Raw genomic sequence first — 6,083 nt, 5'->3', positions numbered from 1 at the left:
TGTACAGAAACAATGAAAATGCCTCACACCTGATGACCAGGTTCGTACCTGCATTGGGGAGGGAGCGCAGCTCCCACATGCCCAGTTTTTGGTTCGTTAGACTTACTCACTCCTTCCAGTTTCTTATGCATGTCCTGGTCCCTCCGACCATACCCCCAGCATCTTCAGGCCATCTGACTTGACGGTGAAGGGGACTAAGAGTCAGTCTGCCCAGTTCTCAAAGAACATGGCCTCTGTATTGCCATGATTTACCTTGGCACCGAAGCCAATTCAAACTGGTTGCAGATGTTGATCAGTCTGCACACTGACAGTGGATCCAAACAGAAGACGGTGATGTTGTTTATTTACAGGGAGGCTTTGACCTGAGTGCCTCCGCTGCCTGAGACTGTCACTCCTCTTATGCTCAAGTCCTTCCTGATGGATTCAGCAAATTCCAGACAACACATGTGCAGGATGGGAGAAAGAGGGCAGCATTGTCTGACTCCAGTTGTAATTGGAAAACGTTCCAATTCCCACCCATTGATTGAAAGCGTTTGAGCTGCAGAGGCACAGTGGGGAAGGTCGCATCTAAGACAGTTCAGCCATAGTGAACCGAGGGGAGCAGAAGCCCCTTGATCCGCGTGACTCACTGAACGTATACAGTGAATATTACATATGTCTCAGCTGTATTGAAGCACCTCAGAGTGCAATCTGTTCTACTGGGAAGGTGATGGCCCAGTGGTATTATCGCTAGACTATTAATCCAGACACTCGGCTAATGTTCTGGGAACCCGGCCATGGCAGATGGTGTGATTTGAATTCAACGAAAAATATCTGAAATTAAGAATCTACTGATGACTGTGAAACCAATGCCGATTGTTGGGAAAACCCATCCGGTTCACTAATTCCTTTAGGGAAGGAAATCTGCTGCCTTTACCTGGCCTGGCCTACAAGTGACTCCAGAGCCATAGCAATGTGATTGACTCTCAACTGCCCTCTGAATAAGGGCAACTACGGATGGGCAATAAATGCTGGCCAGCCAGCAATGTCCAGGTCCCATGAAAGAATAAAAAAAGTAGTCAGTTTTTACATATATTTGCAACATTTGTAAGAACCATTTCAAAATGTCTGTAATGTTTCTTTGACTGTATTGAAGCACCTCAGAGTGTAATCTGATGTATGTAAAGAACCAGAATATTAATGCACTTTGTGTGATGGCCATTTGGGAATGTTTGTAATGTTCTTTCAGATATTCTACGAATAAAGCATATTTTTACGAAAAGAAAGGTTTGTGTTGGATGGCCCAATGAATGATGGTTAAAGTTCGAAACCATCTTCTTACAAAAGGGATATTAGAAATATTATTAATTAGGTGGGGCCTTTATAATCACCCGACGGCATCAAGGACACTGTACACTTGTGGGAAACGAGTCACTGCAGTGAAACTGATATATCTGGTTTACTTTCTCATTCATGGCAGAGGTACTGTTAGACAAGGGGGAGCATTCGAAAGAATCTTGTTCATTCTGAAATGACATCAGAATGAGCATATTCAAGAAATACACCCATATTCATTTCGATTATACTGCTGGGCTCCCTGCAAAGCCAGTCAGTAACAAATGTAAATCATGGCATAGAATTAATGGGAAGGGAGAAAGGCTGCAAAAAAAACCTTGAAAATAGATTTATTTTGTGCACTCTGTGAAGAAATCAGAATGTGCATATAATCCACTTATATGCACATACACAAAATATACACTTGTGTAAAAGTTGACTTTTTAAAAATCTGCATTGTTTCATGTGCCTGCAGTAAAAGTCAACTCTAGATATTCAGGGTCAAAGCCCAAAGTATAATTTTGGAGGTGTTGATTTTTTTTTCTCTGGGGGCTGTGAGTCTCTGAAACTCTCTTCCTGGAAAGGCACTGGATGCAGAATCTTGAAATATTTTTTACAGCAGAGTTTGATAGGTTCTTGGATAACAAGGGGGTTAAAGGTTATTAGGTGTCGGCAGGAAGATAGGGTTGGGGTTACAACCAGACAAGCTGTAATTTTAAATGGCGGAGCAGGCTCGACACGTGGATTGGCCTAGCCCTGCTCCTAACTTCTATGTTTGCATGATTTGGTCTCACTGTAAATGTATAAATTCTAAGGAATATTGGGAAGTAAATGCTTAGAACATATATATGTTGTATCAATGTTTCTCAAAAATAAGAGCATAAGAACATAAGAACTAGGAGCAGGAGTAGGCCATCTGGCCCCTCAAGCCTGCTCTGCCATTCAATAAGATCAAGGCTGATCTTTTTGAGGACTCAGCTCCACTTACCCACCCACTCACCATAACTCTTAATTCCTTTACTGTTCAAAAATTTATCTATCCTTGCCCTAAAAACATTCAATGAGGTAGCCTCAACTGCTTCACTGGGCAGGGAATTCCACAGATTCACAACCCTTTGTGTGAAGAAGTTCCTCCTCAACTCAGTCCTAAATCTGCTTCCCTGTATTTTGAGGCTGTGCCCCCTACTTCCAGTTTCACCTACTCATGGAAACAACTTCCCTTCTATCTTATCTATTCCCTTCATAATGTTATATGTTTCTATAAGATTCCCCCTCATTCTTCTGAATTCCATTGAGTATAGGCCCCGTCTTCTCAGTCTTTTCTCATAAGCCAACCCTCTCAACTCCAGAATCAACCTAGTGAATCTCCTTTGCAACCCCTCCTGTGCCAATATATCCTTTCTGAAGTAAGGAGACCAAAACTGTACACAGTACTCCAGGTGTGGCCTCACCAGCACCTTATACAGCTGTAACATAACCCTGCTGTTTTTAAACTCCATCCCTCTAGCAATGAAGGACAACATTCCATTTGCCTTCTAAATTACCTGCTGAATTTGCAAACCAATACCTTGGGATTCCTGCACAAAGACAGCCAGGTCCCTCTGCACAGCAGCATGCTGCAATTTTTTTTACCATTTAAATGGTCCATTTTGCTGTTATTCCTACCAAAATGGCTGACCTTACATTTACCAACATTGTACTCCATCTGCCAGACCCTTGCCCACTCACTTAGGCTATCTATATCCTTTTGCAGACTTCCAGTGTGCTCTGCACGTTTTGCTCTGCCACCCATCTTAGTGTCACCTGCGAATTTTGACACACTGTACTTGATCCCCAACTCCAAATCATCTATGTAAATTGTAAACAATTGCGGTCCCAACACCGATCCCTGAGGCACACCACTAGTCACTGATCGTCAATCAGAAAAATACCTATTTACCCCCACTCTTTGCTTTCTGTTAGTTAACCAATCCTCTATCCATGCTAATACATCACCTGTAACACTGTGCACCTTTATCTTACGTAGCAGTCTTTGGTGTAGTACCTTGTCAAATGCCTTCTGGAACTCCAGATACACCACATCCAGAGGCTCCCCATTATCCACTGCACTGTAGTGTCCTTAAAGAATTGCACCAAATTAGTCAAACATAAACCTTCCCTTCATAAACCCACGCTGTGTCTTACTAATGGGGCAATTTATATCCAGATGTCTCGCTATTTCTCCTTGATGATAGATTCAAGCATTTTCCCTACTACAGAAGTTAAGCTAACTGGCCTATAGTTACCTGCTTTTTCTCTATCTCCTTTTTTAAACAGTGGCATCACATTTGCTGTTGTCCAATCTGCAGGAACCACCGGAGCCCAGCAAATTTTGATAAATTACCACTAGTGCATTTGCTATTTCTCCCGCCATCTCTTTCAGTACCCTGGGATGCATTCCATCAGGACAGAACCTTGTTTACCTTTAGCTCCATTAACTTACCCAACACTACTTCTTTCGTGATAATGATAGTTTCTAGGTTCTCACCTGTCATAGTCTTCCTGTCATCAATTTTTGACGTTATTTGTGTCCTCCACTGTGAAGACCGAGACAAAATACCTGTTCAATGCCTTAGCCATTTTCTCATTTCCAGTTATTACATTCCCCTACTCATTCTCTAAAGGACCAATGTTTACTTTAGCCACTCTTTTTATTTTATGTATTTGCAGAAACATTTACTATCTGTTTTTATATTCTGAGTTAGTTGACTCTCATAATCCATCTTACTTTTCTTTATAGCTTTTTTTGTGGCTTTCTGCTGACCTTTAAAGATTTCCCAATCCTCTAGTGTGTAAATCCATTTTAATGCTTCAGATTTTGTGTGGCCTGTGTTGGTGGGGGTGGTGGTGTGGGGTTGGTGATGGTGGGGGTTGTTTTAGTTCCAGAGTGGTTGCGTGTGGGGGAGTGGGGGGGTGGGGGGGGGTGGGGGGGGGGGGGTGGGGGGGGGGGTGGGGGGGAGCGGAGGAGAGGTTGCAGAGGAGGTGGTTAAGCTCCTCGGCAGAGGAGGATGGAGAACTCCAGCATTGTTTAAACAGCAGTTTTCATCAACAAAAACAAGTACCAAACTATTCACAGGCTTTTTTTTTGCAGCAATCAGGCATCAAAATATACATTAGGCCACACTCACCAATATGAAAAAAAGGGCAAGGATTTAGAGGGGCTTCCAGTGGTTAGCTGTCAGTCTGAGCTTCACAGCAGCCATTTCTACCTTAAAGCTTGTGACACTAAAATCTCATCTCACAACTCCGCTGGGAAACCTGTACTAGATAATTTATATAGCTGAAATGTGTGCAGTATATAATATTATAAAAATAATAAATGTTACATAATTAATATGAATTCTTTATGTTGTTTTTACTTTATTCCATTGCGATGAGCTTTTTTGGATTTCACTCAGGGCCCAAATCAAGCATGCATGAAAACCCATCAAGATATTAGCCTTGTAAAAGTTCACCCCATTGTTTCTAGTTTTTTTTAAAAAAATGGCCTCAAAAGCTTGACTATTATTCTTTATTCATTTCTGGGACATGGGTGTTTCTAGCTAGGCTAGCGTTTATTGTCCATCCTGAGTTGCCCTTGAACTGAATGACTTGCTTGGCCATTTCAGGGGGCAGTGGAGAGTCAACCACATTGTCAAACTGGGGTAAGGAAGGCAGATTTCCTTCCCTAGAGGACATTATTGAGTATACATACAATATACATACAGTACATATGGTAATTGAAGCAACATGCATGATTAATAAGGTGAAGTGTTTGGGGAAAGTGTTTAAATATTTAAATTGTGTACTATTCTTAGTTTTTGATATTCACAACAAGTCACTTAATTTAATTGGTGAGATAAGAACGTTGCCATGCAGTAGAGTTACCTCCTCCCCCGACTGGGTATTTTTGTATTGGGAATGAGGTATAATTAAATAATTGAAAATGACCAGTTGAATGCCTAACAGCACCACTATTGTCAAGGCCTAGGTAAATGGGGTTTCTGCCCTATTTCAAATGAAATCACTGCAGTAAATGAGAGGAATTCTGAAGAAATGTCCAGCTATAGTTTCCAATAGATTTTTAAACTCATTGTTCCTGCCTAATTCTTTACAAAAGGGTGAGCAAATGCTTGGTAATTTCCATCAGATGAGATAGAATCCCTACTGTGCAGAAAGAGGCCATTTGACCCATTGAGTCAGTATTGATTATAATCCGACCCAGGCCCTATCCCCATAACCCCCACTTATTTACCCTGCTAACCCCCTGATACTAAGGGGCAATTTAGCATGGTCAATCAACCTAACCCTGCACATCTTTGGATTGTGGGAGAAAACCAGAGCAGCCAGAGGAAACCCACACAGACACGGGGAGAACGTGCAAACTCCACACAGACAGTGACCCAATCCGGGAATCAAACCTTGGCCCTTGTCACTGTGAGGCAGCAGTACTCACTACTGTGCCAATGTATCACCCCTATAAAACGAGACATTTCATTTACTTTTTTCATTGACAATTCTAATTGGAATTTTTAGGCATGTAGAGTCATCCAATAAACTAATTGCACAAACGATTATGTTAGAATAACACAATCTAATACTTCTAAACATGTTTCATCAGCCTCATTTCAAAATGGGCAACAAGTTTGATTTGCTTAGAATATGAAAATGTGTAATAAGAAATGGAACAACATTTCTAGTGCCTTACTATTGCACACTGCACAAAAAAAGAAACATGGTCAAAATTTGAT

The sequence above is a fragment of the Carcharhinus amblyrhynchos genome, chromosome 2 (genome assembly GCF_965287045.1).
Source record: "Carcharhinus amblyrhynchos chromosome 2, sCarAmb.v2.hapA, whole genome shotgun sequence".
In the NCBI taxonomy this organism is placed as follows: Eukaryota; Metazoa; Chordata; class Chondrichthyes; order Carcharhiniformes; family Carcharhinidae; genus Carcharhinus; species Carcharhinus amblyrhynchos.
This window is presented reverse-complemented; position numbering follows the sequence as displayed.